This window comes from Adiantum capillus-veneris, chromosome 1 (assembly GCF_014529385.1).
Source record: "Adiantum capillus-veneris isolate H3 chromosome 1, ASM1452938v2, whole genome shotgun sequence".
In the NCBI taxonomy this organism is placed as follows: Eukaryota; Viridiplantae; Streptophyta; class Polypodiopsida; order Polypodiales; family Pteridaceae; genus Adiantum; species Adiantum capillus-veneris.
Genome location: NC_140931.1, coordinates 69970337 through 69994359, shown reverse-complemented (window position 1 = coordinate 69994359; position 24023 = coordinate 69970337). Strand labels below are relative to the sequence as shown.

General features: G+C 42.6%; 1 pseudogene; it reads right to left on the bottom strand.

Annotated features, from left to right (window-relative positions):
• The window catches only part of LOC147464935 (uncharacterized), a 91202-nt pseudogene extending 71891 nt beyond the window's left edge, over window positions 1–19311 (bottom strand).
• Between the last annotated feature and the right edge of the window lie 4712 nt (window positions 19312–24023).

Below are 24023 nucleotides of genomic sequence, written 5' to 3'. Positions count from 1 at the left end.
TCTAGCCTAATTCTCATTGGTCCACCTCCAAGGCCATCTAATAGGATTTGAGTACACCTTGTGGGCATCTGAGCTAGGGAGATGACATGTGTCCCTCTTTCCCCTTGTGTACAAAGGAAGCTTGTGTGTGTGTGTGTGTGTGAGAGAGAGAGAGAGTTTCTCTCTCATCCCCTACTTCTTGGGCTCGTCCCCTCCTTTGTAGGGCTTGAGAAAGACTTTTGGGACACACACAAAGCATCCAATTTCCCTAGGTTTTTGACCTTTGGACACAACCTTTGAATTTTGGAAGTCTTAATGGGCTGAACCCTAAGGTCTTTGGAGCCCATTGTTGCACATAGTTCTTTGCAGATGGCCCTCCCTTTGGATCCCTATTTTCCCTCCTTTGGATCTGTACTGTGGCAAGTCTGCCAGCTTAACCAGTATTCTAGCTTTTTCTCCCCTGGAACTTCCCCATATTAAATGATCAGTTTAACATGAGAAAATCATTTAGGAGAATTAGATATTAGTTATTATGATAGGTATAGTTCTTAGCAGTACAAAAGGAGAAAGTGTCAATTGCAATGCTCTATTGGATAAAGAAGCAAATTGCAATATGGTTGCAGAGAACATCCAAAGGATCCAGCAAATCACTCCATGCAAGCATGATAGCAAAAAAATGCTAGGGTTGCATACATGACATAAAGAAATGGTTTCTACCCTATAAAGTTTTAGGTCAAGCCTTCAAAGGAAATACTTGCAGCAGATACAAGTACCGTTAATGCTAGATTCAGAGTTGCAAAAGTCACAAGAATCAAAGATAAATATTGCAGACAAAGGTAAAGCTAAAGTGGTCCCTCCACCGATTAGCAAAGAAGGTGTGATAGCATATGCCTCTACATCAAAGAACCCTCATGGATAACCTACTTCAAGCAAGACAGCCTTTCAAAACTTCAAGTCAATTGCTGACCCAACTAAAACCTCTAAGGAGCCACCAAAAAAAGCAAAGGTATATCAGCCAAAGTACTCAAGAAAGCAAAGAAAACACAAACAAGTGTCGTTCCGGGCAATTTAGTGAAATTCAATGATTTGGTTTCGATTAAGGATGGAAATTACACACAGAAAGACAACCACATGGGATGGATAACATCACAATGCAGCTTGAAAGAACAGGAGTATTATCAAGGTAACAGATAGATATGGGTACCAAAACCGTAGGTTAGGGCATATGAAGTAGCTTCAAGTCCCTCCAAGAAAGAAGGCCCACAAGGTATCCACCTCGGAAATATCCTAGGATATCTAAAAAGCACGTATACAATAGAGAAACATCGAAAGATGCTAAAGTCTACCACAACTCTCCATAGGATAGAGAACAGAGATGGATCTCAATGAATTTTCCTCTTAGACAAGGATTCCACATAGGTTTTACAAAGATTTGGCTACCAGTTGACAACAAGCCAACTGCAACTACACCAAATCTGCATGGAGATCTCAAGAACTCAACAAGACCTAGAGCAAGGCAAAGTCAACAAAGGAGATACAAAGGTCATCAACAAATTTGGATTCCTAAGTCTTCCAATGCTCCTATTCAAAGTCAACAATCAACAGAGGCCTACAACAACATCAAAGACTCCTATCACCAGGCCCAATTGGAGAATCAAATAAATAATGGAGTTTTCACTGTCAAAGAAGGACAACCCAACCAATGAGAATGCAGATTTGAATACGCTAAAACAGGTATGGCAAAAGAAACCTTCAATGCCAACTTGGTCCTTCAGTAATCCTCTTTTTGAGGATTCAAGCTTTCTTTTACCTGAAGAAATGTTTGTAGTAAGCACAAGAATGTAAAAAGTCAAGTCGCCAGGGGCAAAAAACACTCTTTGGCATAGTCAGAGTCGGGCTGCTGAGCCATAAAATTAGCAAAGCATTAGTCCCAAAGCTTCATGTGATATTAAACTCTATCCTAAGAGTCGTAGTTATTCTTCTTGGCCTCAAGCTGGAAGAGTTGAGCATATCTAATTCATGTCGCTCATGCTGGATGAGATGAGCATAAGAGTCAAAGTCTATCAACTTACAATTGGTGGAGTTTCATAGAGTCCAACACTCACGAACAGTGCACAACAAGATGAGAGCACATATCCTCGTCAACGAAAACCATTCTTAATGGGTGCCAGCTTGCAAAGCCATGTCATATGCTTTGTAGCTACACCATATTTTTGCAAAACCCCTCAAAATCCTTCTTGCACAACATATTGTTTTCCATGCATTTTTGTGTATGCAGAAATAAAATGTCCCGTTATCATACATATGCATTAGACACTCTGTTTTTCTTCCACCGATGCACCTTGAGTGGACTACAACAGGCAAACCAATATTCCATCATGCTATCCTCTCACAACATATTGTTTCCCATGCATTTTTGTGTATGCAGAAATAAGATGTCCCGTTATCGTACATATGCATTAGACACTCTGTTTTTCTTCCACCGATGCACCTTCAGTGGACTACAACAGGCAAACCAATATTCCATCATGCTATCCTCTCATACCTTTTTAATTCCATATCTATCAGCAAATAATCCCTAGAGTACTTCATTAATATTTCTCATGCTACTAAGTACTCCAATAATGTATGTATCCCAAAGGCACCTTTTTCCTACTGGGTTCTTTCCCTTTGGTCATCCAGGTATTACACCCTAATTAAGAAGCTCATCATTTTACTTCTCTTGTACATAATTTTCATAAATAAATAATAGCCTTGTCATTATGCTATTACAACAGACAAGTGCAACATGATCTCTCACATCAGACCTATTCGGACCAATCAAGATGCTGCAGCAAATTGAGCCTAACAAGAAATTCAATGACAAATGAAGACAATCATCCTATCAACAACGAATCAAAAACCCTCCATAGCCTCCACGGAGACTTTTCAATAGTGCTCGAGGACGGGCATTACAATCGGAAGGGGGGATGTTAACTGAGTCAACGTCAGTTAGCAGAAGTTGCTAAAGACAGAAGACATACGGATGCACATTGAGGATGAATAGAAAGAAGCAGTAAAGATTGGAGTTACACATTTTCCACATTTCTCTAAATTGTCACGTATTGTAAATTCCCGTTTATCTTGTATCTGGTGTAAGAGCTGGGTATTCTCAAATGTGGAGATACCTTTGGTGATACAGGTAGCTGGAGCATCCCTTATGAGGACTCACTATAGGACATGTATAGAGTGGTATAGGTGCTTTTGACGCAGAGTTGGTGGTCTATGGTCAGTTTGACAGTTTATGCACCTCAGTTGGTCTCTATACAGTGTGCTTTTGAGAGACATTTCCCTTTTTTATGCTTTGTGAGTGACATACTTGGTCATTTTGTCTCGTACTTTGGTTGACATAGTCCCAAAAACAAACGAGACTCTGTCATAATTTTCCCAGAATCTTTTGGTACTATTGTCACCATGACTACTAGAAAATTCCGTGACATTTATGACATAAAGTAGCTTGATGGCTCTAATTTTCAGCTTTGGAAGAACCAAATGCATGATGTGCTTGTCAAAAAGAAGTAAAAGTTGCCTTTTGCCTATGTGGCTAGAACTGGAGATATGCACATGACTCAGTTTCAGTGGGAGGAGCCTGATGAGCTATGCAGGTCTACGATTAGACTGCACCTTGGTGAGTCGGTGTAGTTTTCAATGTTAGAATGCGAGACTACTCATGCTTTATGGTAGAAATTATACGACACTTACGAAAAGGATACGGCTAGCAATAAGGTTTTCTTGATGCGAAAACTTTTCAACCTTTGTACGAAGGAGTCAGCTAGCATTGCCAACCATATCAATGTTTTGGATTCTCTTTTTGCCCACATTCATGCACAACGCATGACCATTGATGATGAGATGAAAGCAATCATTTTACTTTGTTCGTTGACACCCTCTTGGGATATTTTTTGCACAGCTGTTAGTAACTCTACACCTAATGGTACACTAAAGTACGATGATGTTACTAGTGCACTTTTGTCAGAGGAGATGCGTCAAAAGACCATGACTAGCTTGCATCATGGCGAAGCTCATTACATGCAAAGGGATGATAAGAAACAAAAGGGCTATTATTCACAACATGAGTCCAAGAAAGAGGAAAATAGAGATGCATCAAAGGGTAGATCAAAGTCTCATGGTCGGCGCAATGTTTAATGCCATTATTGTGACAACTTTGGTCACATAAACAAGGATTGTTATGCTTGAAATCGTGACAAAGAGAAGGGCAAAGGTAAAGGAAACGATCATAATGATAAAAAGGAGAAACCAAATATTTTGATTTAGATCGAGGAATTGAACATAGTGCAGGATGATAGTGATGCGCAAGACATTAATATTGTGACTGAAAATAATGATGTCTTTTATGATGCACAAGAAGCTCTATCTTTGCAGAGTTCTATGTCTGTTGAAATCCTTGTTAGTGGTGAAGTATCCCATACATGGATCCTTGATTCGGGTTCTTCGTTGCTTGTCACACATCATAGGCATTGGTTTACTACATACGAGGAAACCATTGGCTCTGTTACACTTAGTGAAAGTTACTCTTGTGACATTGTTGGCGTAGGTGATATTGCCATGGTTATGGAAAATGAGGTGAAGTTTATCATCCATAATGTACGTCATGTTCCAACCTTGACACACAATCTGATTTTGGTTGGACGTCTTGATGACTTGGGTTACAAAGTCACTTTCATCAGCAGTCTTGGCGTATTGCGAAGGGTCATCTTATTATAGCCCATGGTTCAAAAGTTGGTTCACTTTATCTGGCCTCTTTATGTATCTAAGAAAAACAGTGTTCTTTCTGTAACCGATCTGCCAACCATTGCTTTGTGGTATAGCCAATTAATACATATGTCAAAGAAGGGAATGGAGACATTTTCTTGTTTGTGCTACTTACCATCTTTGTCATTTTCAAATTTTCCCTTTTGTGTGTACTCTCAATATGGAAAGCAAACACGGATACATTGTACACATTCTTTCGACAAATAAAGAAAACCCTTAGAGCTTGTTCACAGTGATTTATGTGGGCCTATGCCTTTTAAATCCCATGGTGGTGCATCCTATCATGTTACATTCATTGAGGATTCAACACGGCATGTTTGGGTTTATGCCATGAAGTCTAAAGATGAGACATTTTCTTGCTTTAGGAAGTTCTTGTCTAGTGTCAAAACTGAGTCTGAACATAAGTTGAAAGCTTTGCGCTCAGACAATGGTGGAGAGTATGTCTCCAAAGAGTTTACAGACTTCTGTTCAAGTAGGGGAATTAAGCGTGAGTTTACATCTCCTTATACCCCTACACAAAATGGTGTTGCAGAATGAATGAATAAGACCATCCAAGAGCGGATTATGTATACGCTATCACAGGATAATTTAACACAAGTGTTCTGGGTTGAAGCATTATACACAGCCATGTACTTGATCAATAGATCACCACATGCTTCATTACAGTTTTGTGTACCTTTGGAGTCATGGTCAGGATATAAATTGTCTTATGAAAAACTCCGCACATTTGGTTTTGAAGCTTATGCACATGTACCAAAGGAGTTGCGTGCTAAGCTAGATCCTAATTCTAGGAAATGCATCTTCATTGGCTATTGTGTAGATGGTCAATTTGGCTATCATTTATGGGATCCAAAAAGTCAATTAGTGATCTGTAGGGGTGATGTTGTCTTTAATGAGACTAATATTCACAGCCAGCCAGTGAAAGAGGTTGAATTCCGGAAAGTGACATTTTTTGATGTATCACCTCCTGTCTAGATAGCTCCCGAGCCACTTACTACAGAGGCTAGTACGAGTTCTCATCATCCGTGGAGATCTCAAAGAGTCTCACATCCGCAAGAACGTTTTGTTCCAAGTCTGCATTTTACTTTGCTGACAGATAGTGGTGATCCTTCTTGTTACAAAGAGGTTATGCTAGCCAATGATAAGGTTCAATGGGAACATGCTATGAAGAGGGAGATGTTGAGTATTGCAAAGAACAAAACATGGGAACTTGTTCCATTTCCAAAAGGTAGGAGAAAATTGCCTTGTAAATGGGTTTAAAAGAAGAATATTGACAATTACAAAGCTCATTTAGTGGCCAAAGGTTTCAAGCAAGAATATGGTGTTGATCTCCAGGAAATATTTTCTCCAGTGGTCAAGATGACAACACTGAGAATGTTGGTTGCTATAAGACCTAGGGTAACTGAACCTCGGATCCTCCTCCCTACCGCCCCTTATATAGGCTAGCTTCTAGCACTTGCCCTAAGCAGATCCCCAGTCCGCACTGGTCCAGCCGGCCCTTGGCCTAGGTCCCTGACCCCCTAGGTTGGGCCTTGCCCCGTAGGACCCTTGTCCTGACATTACTCCCCCCTTAACGAAGAGTTTTCGTCCTCCAAAAAACAAATAGTAATATCTTCTGAAGAATACTAATGTTCTCTTTATTGACGTCCCATAAGTGAGCCAGTTGTCTGTATGACCGATAATTGGTGCAGTGAGGAGGTTCAATGAAACCAACAACAATATCTTGATTTTCAACATTGTTGTCCGTTTGCAACCACTTGGGTCTAAATGGTAACTCCATTTATAAGTCACTTGAGGGTTGTAAAGGAGTAACCACAACTAAGAGTCCCTTGGGTTTAAATGGTAACTCCATGTATAACTCCCTTTAGTACTGTAAAGGAGTAACCACAACTAAGAGTTGTCCAAAGGCATAACCAGTTTTCAGATCTTCTGAAGGTACTGGAATAATACAAGGAAACCTTGGCATAACTTTCCATGCAGTTGTGAGCCAGATTTCCTACTCGCCTGAGTATCTTGGAAAATCCGTCGACAGGGAATGTCCTCGTGTTAGAATTCTGAATAGTTTGGAACACAAAGAACTACATGTTCATCCCTAATGAAGGTTACTTGCCAACATACTTTGTCAGCACACCTGGTCAGTCCTTGACGTATGAAAGTATTGACACAATCTCCAACCCCACCACAAGAGGTGTTCAAAGTCAAAAATTGTACTTAAGAAAATTCTAGAATAGGGAGAAAATCATCTATTCAGAAATGCGTTGTGCTAACGTATGCTCTTAGCAGATCCTTTAGCACAAGATTACTCTTTGTAATCTGCCTATCCCCTTGGATATTTGACAGTATTGAGGTGTGTTTTTCTCAAGGTTTACAGACAGTCTTCCCAGATGACTGGTAAACGGGGTAGTGTTTAACATTGGCGAAGAATCAATAATGTCCAAAATAACCATCGTGGTTAACTTGAAAAAATCCACAAATGCCCAAACCAAGCCATGACCTCTATTGGTGATTAGTAGATCCAAAAGTAATCTCATAGAGATAGTACACATAGAGTGCAAAATGCTTCATAAGCAACAACCTAAGGAATATGCATGCCGTTCCAAATAAGCCTTTGCTAAACACTAGCGCCCATAACACCTAGTGTGCGTGCATTTAGCAAAAATTAACCCGAACCTGTATATCCATAATGGTCCTTACCAATACTTATGGCAAATGTGATGCGCCTAACACACATTAAAAGGAATGTAAATAGTTATGAAAAGAAACTAAATACTTTTAGTTGCAATCTTTTGCAAGCCTTGCTGAAAACGTCTGAATCATAATAGAAGGTTAAACATTGATCACTTCTAGGTACAGAAAATGAAACTTTTTCATTAACAACTTATAGCCTTGCTATATGTATAAACAACCATCTGTAATGTTGTTTAGCAGTACTTGTACCTTAACAAGTCATTCTAAGTATTCGACAATTTCTGGCCACAAAATTGCCCCTGATACGTCGTGCTAAAAATGGTCTAGAAAACAGATTTGACCTGCACCTAGTTGGACTTTGTCGTGACACAGAATTGAAACAATGGCGCCAGTGTCAGTCCAGAGACTCATATTCTCCACATGTAGAATATGTCTCATGTAAGGATGTGTAAAAAAAAACATCCTTCAAGTACAAGATGTACTTGTGTGTGGAGGTAACTGCAAACACTCTACGACGGGAGTGAGAGGGACCCTCATTAGCCTTGCTCCACACTGGCTAAACCGAACTCCTTGAGTTCCTAGACCATGTTGTATCCCATGTGACAACATGTGCCAAATTGAATCCTACAAGGAGGTTCGTAACAGGATAAGGGAGAAAGAGAGATTGGACACTTGGCCCAAAATACTTTGTGCCGACATGCCCTTGGAATGGCTCTGTAACATTCAAGCGTACTTATACGTCTTGAAAAAACGAGCGAAGCATACAAAAAATGGAATGACACCAAATCAATAGATGCGTACCTGGAGATTTGAACGTAATGTACACTTACCTGTATACAAATGGAGAGGAGCATGTCCCCTACCTGGGTGTTGCCTTTGCAATCCAAGCCCTTGGATTAGAATTTAGGTAGTCAAACCCCTTGGTAAGACTCTTGGTAGAAACTACTCAACTAGAAGATAACGGTAACGAACATAGTCCACCGTGTCCAGAATGATTGGAATCAACTTGAAAAGTATGTCCATCCGCTATCGCGTTTGGTAGATTGCGGAATTATTTTCTTGAAAGTATAACTGGGAGAGATCAACTGTGATCCTCAATGCAAATTGAACTCTGATCCTTAATCCCTATGGGTGATTTAGTAAGCACCCGCTGGGTCAGCCAAAATTGTGATGCCATAGACACTCATAGTGGTATAGAGCAAGAAATCCTCCGAAATGACGAGACTCTTGCTCGTCCATTAAGTCAAGATGTTTGATGTGTAGTCCACTGGGCAAATATGTTCGATCCTAAGAATAAGAACCCAAAGAATGGCAATAGTTGGATCTTACCCAAGATCTACTGTTAACCCTCACCGCACACGGACACCCCATCACCTACGATGGACGCGTATTATGTATTTGGTAGAGTCAGGTACCGGGCTTGTCGGTCCAATAGGGAAAGGTAGAGTGATCGTCGATGAGAGGCGCACTTTAACTTGGACATTCAAGGGATTAGTTGGTTAAGCATGGGCGCCCAAGTGTGAATGGGGTGAGCTCCTATAAAAGCCAACTAAACCTAATTTTTACTCATTCTCTCATTTGTGCAATTGAAGAGTGCTCTTGCTCCATCTCCATCTTCTTCTTCTTCACCTCCTTGTGTGTGTGTGTGTGTGTGTGTGTGAGAGAGAGGGAGAGTGTGTGTGCGATCGAGCATTACGAAGGCACGACGGCGGCGAAGCGGTTGAGCGCGGTACGACTGCAGCTTCTTCTTCATCGCGGCGAGGAATCCACCACGAAGGCGAGCGTAGAGCGGTGAGTGACACACCCTTTGTTTTCTTGAGCTTGCTAGTTTAGGCTTGTTGTGTGCTTGGAGCCGTTTGTGGCTCGCATACGGTGTATTGGCAAGTCCCTTGCTTCGATAGTGCGGCAAGGAGCGCACATTTTTGGCGCCGCTGCCCGGGATATGCCCTACACTAAGCTCGGTTAGCACTTTACGCTTCATTGTGGTGCAATTTCTATCATAGGAAAGGCAGGGAAGGAGTGTGTGGAGATTTCTGTTTTTTGCGTTTTCTGCATTTGCTGTCAAGTTTCAATTTCTGCTATTGTCTGCGTTTTTTCAATTTCCGCAATTTCTGCATTTTCAAGTTCGGCGTTTTCAATTTCTGCAATTTTCTGCATTTCTGCGTTTTTTTAATTTTCTGCAATTTCTGCATTTTCTATAATTTCTGCGTTTTTTTCTGCATTTTCTGCAATTTTCTGCGTTTTTCAATTTTCTGCGTATCTGCGTTTTTTCAATTTCTGTATTTTCTGCACCAAAAAGAAAAAGAAAAAAAAATTCTGGGAAAAAATATTTTTTTAAAAAAAACGAAAATTAAAAACGCGAGCGAGCGAGCGGCTAAATTTTTCGAAAATAAAAAACGTGACTCTTAAAACGGACGGGTTGGTTTGTATAAAAGATAGATCGGGATTGGGATCATTTTCCCAAGCCCAAGCCCAAGCCCAAGCCCAGGCCCAGGCCCCAATCTTATGATATATACTAGACTCACTCTTATATATATACCCTACTCCCTCGAGAGAGAATGAGAGCATGTGGGACAAGTCCTCCACTCTCCTCCTTTCTCTTCCAACTTGCACCCTTAGACTTTCTAGTTTGGGCCTAGTTCCCTTCTGGAAATTGACAGTTTTAGGGATTCCGAGGGCATAGAGTGACCAAACGGAGGGCTATAAAGCACGGCACGACCCTCTGACCGATACGCTCGTTTCGAGCTATCACACGGCCCATTCCACGACACGCTCTAAAAAATCTAGCAAAAAAACAAACAAAAACACGCTAAAAACTAGTCACAAGGCCTCCTAGAGCAGCTTTTTGACACCTTAGGGTATCAAAAGCACATGCACTTACGCTCTGGGCGGGTGCTAGAACACGAGCATATTGAGGGTGCCTCTGTTCATACGGACACCCATTACCCATCCACGATAAGCTCTAGACCCTCAGCGGGGACACAAGGTAGCACCACTCAAGACCCTAAAATAGTCGCTAGTGATTCCTCCTCCGACTCAGAAATCATGGAAGCATACCCTACCCAAAACACTGAGAGAGAAGGCCATGCACCTCCCGAAGCTCCACAGCCTAGTACTAGTATGTTTAGCCGTTTCATGGAAACATTAGGTAGAGCTACTCGCTCGGAACCTGATGCAAATGAAGCACACGAAGGGGGTGGGGAAGTGGACTCTCCTTTCACATCGCACGTGGACCCCACACCCCCAAAGAGTGTCCATGTGGATATCCTACCAACTTCTTACCAAGAAGGCCCTGTTGAGCTGCCTCCTTCAGAAGTTCCCTCTAGAGTACCGTTGGTGACAAGTAAAACCACGGGGAGCAATATTGCTTCTACCTCACAAGAAACCGTTAACACGTCGACTCTAGAAGGATTGTTCATTAATGATCATTGGACATACGACCTCCACACTGAGGTGTTGACGGATCTACACTCTGGCCACGCCTACCATGTAGGATGGATAGAGATTGTACAATCCACCTCTAGTGCCACGAGCATCGAAGATCAACAGAAAATGATCTGTAATGTTATCCATGGCATTATTCAATCAGAAAGGCAAAACCGAGGGGTAAATATACTCTCAACTGGCCCCATGAGATTTTTGGATACGAGCAAGGCTCAACAGCCTACTCTATCACAAATGGAGACTCCTCTAATGAGCCCCATGGACCCATCTTACGTCATTTCACCTGGGGTCTCTATGCAATTTGAGCCTCCGAGCGACAACTTTAGCTTCCCTAACTTGGCTCAACCCTCTATCAAGGAAAACACAGTGCTCACTCCAGGGATAAGCCTGCCAGAGAATGTACCGATGACATCTACGGTTAGCGCAGTGCCACTACCTAGTGTCGTAGTACCTAATATGGGGCCTCGACCATATGTGCCTCTAGCCCCTTATGCACACATGGCCCCCACACCTCCAATAGTACCACTTGCTTATGCTCCTCGAGTGCCGCTCCCTAGCTCTTATCCGAGTGGACCTATGCCCGGTTATGTTCCATATCCTGCATCATCCACACATATGCCAAGACTGGTACCCGTTCCTCTCCCACATATGATTCCAAGAGTACCTCCACCGGCCCTGCCTCCTCACATAGGTGACTTGGCAGCGTTTGCTCAAACCATAGGTCGATCTATCGCGGAAAATATGCGTCATGCATCTGATAGAGAGCCTAGAAGTAAGGCAGTACAAATTGCCAAACTCACGCAAAAATTCAATGGGGACGAAGATGCTAGGAAACACATTGAAGTGTTTGAACAAGTATGTGATTCCTTAGGGGAACGCAACGAACTACATAAGTGCAATGCCTTAAGCTTGACATTAAGTGGGAAGGCTGGAGATTGGTATAGGACCCTAAGGGTGGACGAGAAAACAATCTACCCTACCCTTCGAAGGTTGTTTCTAAAGGAGTACATACGAGAAGGTGTGCTTTGGGGTGTAGCATCTCAGCTACAGAAGGCCGAACGTAAGGAAGGAGAGTCAGTAAGGGACTTCATTAGTCGTCTAAAGCACTTAAACTCTCGCTGCCCTGTAAATGAGCGCTTCAACAATAACCAACTGCTTGATTGATTCATTCGAGGGTTGAGAAATGAAGGAATCTATAATGGACTAGTGATTAGAGGTATCACAACCTGGGAAGATGTCACTGCCAATGAAATCCAATTAGAGGACAACTTGATGTTAGCAGGCATGAGGGTGTCTACTGACACGAGATCCACTAGCAACAATGGTGTTCCATTTGCTTAGGTCCACATAGCACTAGTGAGTGCCCTACGTTTAGAGTAAAATTTAATGGAACTTGCAACGCATGTGGTAGGTATGGTCACCAAGCTAAGGATTGTTTAATGATCAAACGTATGATGGCAAATAGACCACCTGTAGCCTGGACGGATGCGCCTCGAGCTCCTGTATTGATGCCTACTCCACCTGTTGAGCAACTACCGCAACACATGGTCCCTAGATCTCAAAATGTTGTACAAGCTACACCGCTACCACCTCCTGTGCTAGGACCGCAGCCCCCGCATCCAAGAGTCGCCCCTATGAACCAAGTGGGTTGCGAGCCATCAAATGCTTATCTAAATGGCTGTGAGGAGGAAATAGACACTAGTATTGCCTACGGACTTGATACATTGGAAGAGTGTCCTATATACTACATGGAAGATTGTTGGGGACAAGTCAAGCCGGTTTATCAAGCTGCTGCTCTCGCATCCAGAGGTCAAAATATCAACACCCAGCCTAGGAGGCCACCTCTTCAATGCTACGAGTGTGGTGGACCACATCGAGTAGCGGAGTGCCCTATTAGGCTGCAAAAGAATGCTGCACAGATGCAAGTGAATCAAGGGAGCACGTCTGCAATGCCAATACTCACATGTAATCGTTGTGGCATAGATCACTTGATTGCCCAATGCCCCTATAACCCAAATGCGCCTAAAATCACATCCCTGAATTTGGTTGAAATTGCTAGTGTGACATCGCCAATGCCACCCGTCGCACCCGCTTATGCGATTACACGGTCCATGCTTCAAGGGCCAGGCCATATCCTTGAAGAGAGAGATACCGCGTCAGTTATCCAAGCAAAGAAAAAGAAGACACGAAGGAAGAAGTCGCAGAATACGGAAAATTCAAAGCCAAGTTCCAAAACAAACATAGGAATAGGAGATGACCCCGTGTATATGAATGACCTCGAGGATGATTCAGATTCAGTCGAGACAATGGAGACTAGAACCAATACCACAAAGAGAAAGACCGACACAGAAAACCGTAACATGGAACCAAATGAAAACCGAATAAGAGAAAACCATAAAGAGCCTCTGAAAACACCACAAGTGTTTCCAAATCCAATCCAAGACCCCCAAGATAAATCGCAGGGGCAAAAAGGGAAGAATCGTAAAAAGAAGATTGGGACGTACCCAAACCCTGTAGACGAGATTAAGCAGGTGAAACATCTAAGAGGTTTAGTGGAGGAGACTCAAAGGAAACTAGAACCAGAACCCATGCATATCAAAATTCATGACACAGTGTTTCCCACGCAAGTTCATCCACCCCACATGAACCATAGACCGTTAGCCATATCTAGTATCATCCAAGAAGGGAGTGAGGACGGGACATCAGAAAGTGAGCATACACCCTTCTTGTTGGAAAGGATGTTTAACGAAGGAATACCTGATCCCATTGAGGAATATGAGATTCCATCCTCACCAGTTCTTAGTGAAGGACCTACACCCTGCAAAACGCCAATGAATGTTGCCAAGCTAGTGGACTTCATGTCTTCTGAGGTCCGAACCACGATCATAGCAAAGCTTTATGGAGATCCTGAGTTATTCCTTGCACTTCGAGCATTCCTTAACGGAGAGCTACGAACGGGATTACCGCATTTTGCGCAACCAAATAGGCCTGACTCGATTATGATTGATGAGGAAAATCATGTGCAATCACTTGACTTAGATGGACATGAGTCTGTGATCGAGGTACCCATTAACGAATTAGGGCAGTATTTTGAAGGCGACGAGTCTAATGCGACCCTACCCATCACTACCAAGGGATTAACTATAAAGGGAATTCTTGATGGTGGTGCGGGAGTTAGCATCGTTACAAAAGATTGTTGGGAATCCATGGGAAAACCCCGCCTCAGTGTTACTAACATTGTGGTAAAGATGGCAAATGGTACCATAGCCAAACCTATGGGGATGCTCAAGGATCTTAAGATCAAAGTTCTAGGACACAAGGTACGACATACGTTCATTGTAATGGATTTCTCTAAACACCTTATGTCATATGAAATGATTTTAGGACGACCATTCATGAGGGAAGCACAAATGGTTCATGATTGGTCTAAAAATCATGTCTATTTGCAATTCCAAGACTCTGTCCTTAGAGTGGATTTGGTGACTGGTAAGGTACACCCCTTAGGGAGTAAAACCATTATTGATCATTGCTCTGACACCACAGTTCACTCGGCCCCACTACAATATTGTTACACTTGTAAGAAGGATACAGACATTGGCCAAGATTCTCCTTACATGGATGTGTTACCGGGTATGACGGAATCAGACAATGTGGATTGGGTCCACCTAGCATCAACCATAGACACTTGGGGAAATAGAGGAACCACTTGGGTCACACATGAGGGGGATGAAATGCCTATACCCTTAAATATGCTACAAGCAATGCATATCGCTTCCAACAAGACTCATCCTAAGGTAACGAAGAAAACATACAAGTGGGTCCCTAAAGCTTCCTTAGTGACCATAGCTAGTGCTAAAAAACAGAAGCCTTGTAAGAAACGTACCACTCGCTCCAATAAAAGTAAGAAAATGTTGCGATGGATCCCTAAACGACTATTGGAAGCCCAAGGCTACTATCAAGGAAATGATCAAATCTGGGTGCCAAAACGTAGATTGTGCTCTTACCTATCACCTGACCCAAGTGAGCCCAATCCCGTAGCTCCAAAACGAATCAATGATCGTGGAAAGGAAAAAATCACAAAATGCTACACACCCGCTCCCGAGCTAGTTTGGGTACCAAAGAAAGAACGATTTGTTCCACCTAGCTCAGGAAGGGGAGAGTCCCATGAAGATTCTAGCTCATCATGTAATACATCCATAGAGGTAAAAGCTTCTACACAGTCTCCATCTATAGTAGTGGACCTCCATGAAGCTACAAAAGAATCCACACCTCCCAGTGTTCAAGAATCACCTAATGAACCACTTCAAGTTCGATCCTGGGAGAGTACCTTACCACCGTTGCAACTTGACAAGGCACCTAGGGTAATAGAAAACTACTGGCAAAAATCCTCACCTATTACCAACTGGAACAATTGGTTTCAAAGGGTGACAAGCTCATTTCAAATGGTATGATCTACCCAAGGAAGGGGGGAGTGTTTGCTGACAGTCATCATTCACTTGTTTCCCTCTCAACCTTTTTCCCTGACCTCTTAATCACCAATCTTAGGGAATGTACATATAAAGCTTTATACTCACAAAAAAAAATTAAAAAAAAATAAAGATCAAGAGCAATTAGCAAACGAGTATGCACATTAAAAGTCAAAACATTGACTCAGACCTACACATGTCACATCTGGTATAGTGAAACAGAAACCTATGCCATAAAACACCTTTGATCCTCATCACTTGAGTGATGGAGGGTAGGTAAGATTAGTACGATAGGAGTGTTTCTGTTTTAGAGTTGAGTGATTAGCAAAGTTCTCTTTTCCCACTGATGTTCCTCCTAGAGGTATTGTTTGTGTTCATAGTGTGTACAGGAGCGTGTTGCTATTGATAGGATTTGGACCTTCATGGAACCTTTCTCTCGTTCACACTTCGAATCAAGCGCGACCATCAACACAAACAGGTGTTTCTTGTCCATTAGCATTGCCGTTATCTTTTTGCATCTATGATTGTCTGCTTTGATTGTGATTGGTAGCATAATATTCAGTGCATTTGCTTAGTATCAAACATTTAATTCAATGTAATGTTTTGTCACTTGTTTAGGTGTAAAAATCAAGCAGTCCGACTAAGCTAGTTTGACCAAGCTAGGTATTAGAAATCTTCTCTTAATACCATGGGGAATGCCTTCCTAATAAGCAATGGTTACTTAGGTTCTTAATCCGATTTAGGCAGCATTGTATGAAATGTACTAGGGCTTTCTAGTGGGCTTAACCCTATCGACCTTTAGCTTAAGTATTATAAAGGGAGTTTACTAATGTGATGAGCCTGGGGAATGTAACAGTGTTATATGACCTCCCAAAGTTACAAATTAAAATGCTGAAAATGAACAAGCAAAAAATCAAAGTGCCACAATGTAAAATTTTAAGCTGGAAGAGAAATCCTGGCTTGAATTGGTACTTCACTCACATGTATTGCCTATGGTACTAGAGCCCCAGAGGTTCCCAGTGTGGGCGCTTTTCCTTGAAAAGCAAAAAACCCAAGGCATACAAAATAAGCACCCACTTCAAAATTGAATCAGTGTGAAAAGACCTTGGGGGGTCAAAGAAAAAGTAATCAGTCATCAGTCAGGCGATGATTTCATGAGAAATTCCTTTTATGGTAGCTTAACTACAAAGTCTTCTGGATATAGCCTCTAGTCAGCCCTCGAACATGAATACTTGGCTCTCGTGATTAAACAACTTAATTGACCACAGAAAATTAAGAAGCTTACCCATGGTATTAATACTTGATCTCTAGTGCCTTTCGACCGTCAAATTAGCGACCCCAGACTTGTTTAATTTTCTACCTTTACATCTGTTTATACATTTGATTACATTGACATTTAATGTTCATTGCTAACAAATTCTTTGAAATTCTTTTACCAATCAATGTGTCTACCTAAAACTGCATATGCTTTTTAAGAGAATGCAATTACTGTGCCAATGTTTTTTGATTTTGCAGTGATTGAAGAAGGCTAAGGACATTCATCTCAAATGCTCTTCCACCTCGACGACCCAGCGTCAACTCAATAGCTTCCAAGGACGGAATCTACATCAGGAAGGGGGGCATGTTAACCCTCACGGCACACGGACACCCCATCACCTACGATGGACGCGTATTATGTATTTGGTAGAGTCAGGGACCGGGCTTGTCGGTCCAATAGGGAAAGGTAGACTGATCGTCGATGAGAGGCGCACTTTAACTTGGACATTCAAGGGATTAGTTGGTTAAGCATGGGCGCCCAAGTGTGAATGGGGTGAGCTCCTATAAAAGCCAACTAAACCTAATTTTTACTCATTCTCTCATTTGTGCAATTGAAGAGTGCTCTTGCTCCATCTCCATCTTCTTCTTCTTCACCTCCTTGTGTGTGTGTGTGTGAGAGAGAGAGAGAGGGAGAGTGTGTGTGCGATCGAGCATTACGAAGGCACGACGGCGGCGAAGCGGTTGAGCGCGGCATGACTGCAGCTTCTTCTTCATCGCGGCGAGGAATCCACCACGAAGGCGAGCGTAGAGCGGTGAGTGACACACCCTTTGTTTTCTTGAGCTTGCTAGTTTAGGCTTGTTGTGTGCTTGGAGCCGTTTGTGGCTCGCATACGGTGTATTGGCAAGTCCCTTGCTTCGACAGTGCGGCAAGGAGCGCACATCTACCAATGGCTCTTAGCCAGCCTGTGTGTGGCTCCTAGCTCTTACGATAGTTAGTATTCAATCAATAAACCGATAAAAACTAATGTGAATGGCATCTTAGCCCATTTCTAGTTGAGAGTTAGAGCACCTTGGCTCATGCGTACTTCAAACAAAACCTGTATGAAAAGCTTCGTAGGAAGTTTTCATTATTCTTGAGAGAAATAAGAAAAAGAGAGAGAAGAGTAGCATGCTGGAGCTGAGGAACTTTCCTTCAATTTCTAGAATGTGTGCTCTTAGGCATCTTATGCCTGATGTGCAACTTATCCTATAAGCATGCAACAGTCTGCCTGTATAATGCTGTCATCGAGACAGGAAAGAGAAAAACCAAGCCACAGCTTGCCCCACTTACCATGTATGGGGTCGTGACTTTAGGACGACTTAGCATTGGCACTTTGCCCGTACAATAAGTCCTTGATTTAGGTTCCTTGTAGTGTTGGTGTGTGTTGATAGCAACCAACAAGCAGAGTAAACATTCCATCCTTAGTCTTTCCTTGACAGAGTTGCGAGTGTGATAGCGGAAGCGTAATGCAGGAAATGGTAGAATTAAATCCACCTCACTAGCATGCCTTGCATGCGAAATTGTAAGCCCTTGTGGAGAGTGATGGCCTCAAACGTGAGAACCAAAACCATAAGTGCCTTGCACAGTTTAGACTGGTAGGGATTCTGTGAGTTGATATTCCCTATTTTGTCAGTTTCTTAAAGCCGTGCTTCTTCTAAAATTGCCAAAGCACGTTGTGGTGCACAATGACAGTAATTGCCAAGTAAAGTATATACAGGGAAAAACAAGAAAAACTTAAACTTGGCTAACCTGGTCGTTGTTGCTGCAATCGGTTCTCATGAAATTTGGAAGGAAAAACTCATTCCAAAATGGCTTATACCCATATCTGCACAGACGCCGTCGTATATCCTACACACCCGTCTGGTACATAAGGAAATCACCTAGAATATGAAATAACCTGCAAACACATTTCCTATTCCTTCCCAAGTTTGGATGCGTAAAATAGATGCCAAACGGGAGAAGCCACAATGCAAGATCCCTAAATTTAAGCCTTGCTTCACCAAAATCTATTAGTTCTAATAGCCCAAACACCCACTAGCAGTTGTTGGAAATTGTGACAAGGAGTTGTCCATGCCGAGCAACTGGATGTGCTAATTTCCTTGAGAGTCCAAAACACTACCAATTGTCTATAGAGTGGCATCAAATTGAACCGCTAAGAAACCGTGCTCATTAAGTACACCTGCCAAACAACTTTGTACCATTGAGCAGTAAGAATTATCGGCCGTGCCGATCCCTGTAAGTATCACTTCCTTTTGCATGGCTTGAATACTGTGTAGTCAAGCCCTGCTCGATGTTGAACTCTCAACCAAACAGTGGCTCTTTGCAAACAAAGCAGTGGAAAAAAGTTGATTGCGTACGGAACTTGTCACAAGGTGTGCTTGTGCCTGCATGCAAGAGCTACATAGCATGTTTGAAAGCATAATGAAACCAAAACAAAAGCAATTTCATACCTTGGCGATGATTTCTGTGGACTTCTTGAGTCATGATTGAGGACTTGTTGTAGCCCTAGCCATGGTCCTTACCATGGTAGGGTTTATCTTTTTGAATTGCCCCCTCAAGCAATGTGTCTTGAATCGACCAATAACCATCATCCATGTTGTACTCTCCTTGTCGGGATTGCTCCATGCTAGAAGACATGGACTTGCCATTGCATGATATAGCTTAGTAGCCCGACTTTTGATGCTACCCGTGGTATTAAGTACATGTGCCAATTTTCAAGGTGAAAATATCAAAAGAATGAATTGTCGTACTTTGCCCTTGCTGAACTAAGGCAACCTTTACTTGCCATGCTTGAAGTACGGGGAGACCTGAAAATTTCCATTAATTTAGGACATAAAACCTTTAACTTAACGTGCTTACCGGCTTGTATGATAATGCATGTCGTAGCATCCACAAATCCAATGTAGTAGCTCTTAGTTGTCGTCTATGACCCTGTCAAGCATCGTGACTACCTTCCTCAACCTATGCATCCCTTGAATATGCAGTGAAAAATAAATAATTTTTCTTTATGATTCGGAAACCTCATTGCCAATTGTCTTTGTTGGACCACAATCCAAACCATGAATAGATCTCGAGGTCCATGGTGTCCCGTAACTGGTCCTCTTTGCCGTGACTCGACTCATAGCCGTGGCATGATGGAGCTCGAATTGAGTCCCAAATTTAAAGTAGAAATGGCCCTTCTCCTTGGTTCGATTGTGATTGTTATCATCGCCGCTTGGTGGGTCTCCGAAAAAATTCTGCAGAAAAATGTCGAACATCGGGCTGCATCGCTACGGAAGGTGAGCAGAAATACTCAAAGAATTCGCTCCACACGCCCTTTAGACTACATATGTACTTGAAGGGGTGTGTGCCGGTGGTTGGTACACACCCTTAATGAATTAAAGGTGCCCAAACCTTGGACGGAAGGTGTGAAAATACCTTCCCTGTAGCGATGGCGGATCATCCAACAGCGCCCTCGTTACAAAACCGCTAGCCTTGCCTCCTGCAATGATCGTATGCACGCGGGCAAGACACGATAATTGTCCAGCGTTGCAAGGCGAACATGTTTGGTTTCGCTCCCGCCCCATTTGGCCCTGGTTGCTGCTACGGTTTTGTCTCAACAAGAAACGGCACCCGCGTTGTCGCCTCAATTGTCCTCCATACAAGAAGTCATGCAAGTCATGCATGCTTGCATGCAATCCTTCTCGCACCCTCGTGGGTTGCAGCCTCCTCCCTGGTGAGAGCCATGCTTCACCATGCCAAGATCCACGAACGAGAGAGGGAGAGAGAGAAATCCATGCCTTCTCCTTCGCCATGGCTCCACCCTCTCCACATTGCTTTGATACCAATATAAGACCTAGGGTAACTGAACCTGGGATCCTCCTCCCTGCCGCCCCTTATATAGGCTAGCTCCTAGCACTTGCCCTAAGCGGATCCCCAGTCCGCACTTGTCCAGCCGGTCCTTGGCCTAGGTCCCTAACCCCCTAGGTTGGGCCTTGCCCCGTAGGACCCTTGTCCTGACACTTGCTTTGGTCTCCGTTGAAGATATGGAGCTTGATCCAATGGACAACTTATTATGCTTATCCTTTATGTAGATGTCATGCTTATTGCCGGTCATTCTAAAAAGGACATTGTTGACTTGAAAACCAAGCTGAAAAGTCAATTTGACATGAAAGATTTGGGTGAAGCCAATCACATTTTGGTTATGCACATTACTCGTGACCATAAGAAGAGGTTGTTGTACCTTTCTCAGAAAGAGTATGTGCACAAGGTTGTTGATCGTTTCAACATGCAAAAGGGAAAGGCTTTGAGTACTCCATTGACTGCATATCTGAAACTTAGCAAGAACGACTGTCCCAAATCTGTTGTGGAAAAACCTGTGATGGCTAAGGTTCCTTATCCTTCAGCTTCTCGTAGTTTCATGTATGCCATGGTGGCTACAAGACCTGACCTTGCACATGTAGTGGATTTGTCAATAGATTTATGTCTAACCCTAGTAAAAAGCATTGGGATTTTGTCAAGTCAATTCTCAAATGCTTGAATGGAATTGTAGATAGACAGTTATGCTATGGTCGTGGAGAGTCATCCATTCAAGGATTTGTAGACAGTGATGCAGGTTGTGTTGAAAGTTTTAAATCAACAACATGTTGAATCTACATATTTGTCGGTTTTGCTATTTGTTGGAGATCTCTTCTTCAAGATTGTACATCCATTTCTACCACAGAGGTAGAGTATGTTGCACTGAGTGAAGCATGCAAAGAGGCTATTTGGCTTGCTCGCCTAGTGAAAGATCTTGGATTGAAGCAATGTACACCATTTCTTCATTGTGACAGTTAGAGTGTTATTGCCTTGGCTAACAATCCAGTGTTTAATTCGAGAACAAAACACATTGATGTGAGTTACCACTTCAGTCGTGAATGCCTAACAAACAAGAGCCTTGATTTAGTAAATATTCCTATGTCAGAGAACACAGCGGAAGCACTCACTAAAAGTCTCTCCAACCATCAGTTTCAGCACTGTCATGAGTTGATGGGCATTGGGCAAAGAGTGGTTCTCTTCCATTCCTATGGTCTCCCACATTGAGTCTGATCCAGATAAGGTTAAGTCTATTATTCTTCCTCCATCACCTACGAGTACGAAGCAATTGGCAACTTTTATACACAAAGTGAAGTACATGGCACGGTTTATTCCATTGTCTTTGCAGCTTCTTTATCCATTACAGCAAGTGGCAAAGCATGATCCATTGCAATGGGATGACAAGTGTGAACAAGTGTTTCAAGAGGTGAAAGAGGTGTTAGGGGGGTTTTCAGCCATGCAGGCTCCTGATTGGGAGAAAGTGTTTTATGTAAATCCATCACTAGGGGATGATGCCATTGGAGCCATGCTATTGCAAAAGGGGAAGGGCAGCCATTATATGAGGCCAGTGTATTGTGCAAGTCGAGTGAAGTTGGTAGCAGAGAGAAAGTTCTCGGAAGTAGAGCTAGTGTAATATTTGCTTGTCGACGATGTCGTCATTACTTGCTACCACGACCTTTTGTTTTCTTGACGAGTTATGCCTTTTTTCCACAGTTAATTAATGGCACTAACATGTCAAATGTGGTGAAGAAATGGGTAATTGAGCTGCAAGAGTTTGAGTTCTCTTTTCTAGTGGAAGATAGTACAAGGGCTACCCTAGCTGATGTGTTGACCTACAAGGAGAATCCCCTTATTGTTAAGGAAGAGGTGGTGAGAAAGGTAGTTGAAGAAGTGCCATAGATCAGCAATGCACATGTGTTGTTCTTTGATGGTTCATATAGAAAGAGCCATGATGCAGCTTCAGGGGGTATAGCACTTTATGATCCAGAGGGGAAGCTAGTATGCAAGAGAGGGTTCAAATTGGATGCTCATAGTAACAATGAGGCTGAATATGCTACTCTGGAATCCGGATTACACATTTTTTTGAAGCATGGGGTTCGAAGGTTGAGCATAAAAGGTGATGCCTTGTTAGTGGTGAAGCAAGTGCTGGGTGTGTGGAAGAGCAAGAACACCTCATTGAAGGAAATGTGCTTCAGATTTAAAGGCCTGTTAAAAAAGTTCGAAGCATGGAGCATCAGACACATTGAACGTGCTCTAAATGGAGAGGCACATGAAGCAGCTCAAGGCATGATTGGGGAGCTATTTGTGTTGAGGACCACTTTACCTCTTTATCATGGCCGGGAAAGTTTGGCTCAAGAAGAGGAGTTTTTGCTAAGAGGAATCATTCCAAAGGAGATTAAGAATTCTAAGAAGTATGGCTTTGTGCGTAGAGCATACAGGTACAAATTGATTGGTGATGTCTTATACATGAAAGGGGCTGATCTCGTGTTGAGACGTGTACCTTTGCGGGAGGAGCTTTATAGAGTGTTGGAAGAGAATCATGAAGGCGCATGTGGTGGCCATTTTGCTCTAAAGATCACCTTGCATAAGATTTTGCAAGAGGGGTATGTATGGCCTAGTTTGCACAAGGATGTTCACCATTGGTGTAGGTCTTGCAATAGGTGTCAAGTATTTGGGAAGAGAGTACTGTTGAAGCCAGAGCTACGAAAAACCATTATCGCATTTGATGTGTTTGAAAAGTGGGGGATTGATGCAATAGGCCCGTTACCTATCACAAGCAGGGGCAAAAGCTATATCTTGACGGCTGTGGACTATCTCTCTAGATGGGCAGAGGCTATAGCAGTAAAACAGATCACTGCAAAGGATGTGGAAAAATTTGTGTATGATGAAATATGTTGCAAGTTTGGGGTGCCACTGGAGCTACTTTCAGATAAGGGGCCTGGCTTTAGAGCTAAACTGCTAGATTTTTTATGTGCAAAGATGAAGATTAGGTACCATCATACCACTCCTTATTACCCACAGTGTAATGGCTTAAATGAAAGATTCAATGGTGAGTTGGTACAAATTCTTTCTAAAGTGACAGAGCACCAAGGAAAGAATTGGGATTTGGAATTGCCTAGTGCATTATGGGCTTACCGTACTTCGGTGAAGACAGGTACAGGGTTTACTCCATTTCATTTGGTGTATGGAAAGGAAGCACTATTGCCTGTGGAGGTAGAGTTGCCTGCGGTGAAGATGTTAGAAAAGTTGCTTGGGCCGCCTAGTGATGCATTCAAAGAGAGGCTCTTGTAGTTACAAGAGGTCCAGTTGGATAGGATGAGCGCAGTGGAGCATTATGGGCAGATGCAGGATAAGGCTTTGGCAAAGATAAATGAAAAGGTCAAAAGTAAGGTTATCAAGAAACATGACTTGGTTTTGCGCTACAACAGTAAGCTGGACAACACCTTCCAAAAGAAGTTTCAAATTAAGTGGGAAGGCCCTTTCAAGGTAGTGGAGTGTTTCCC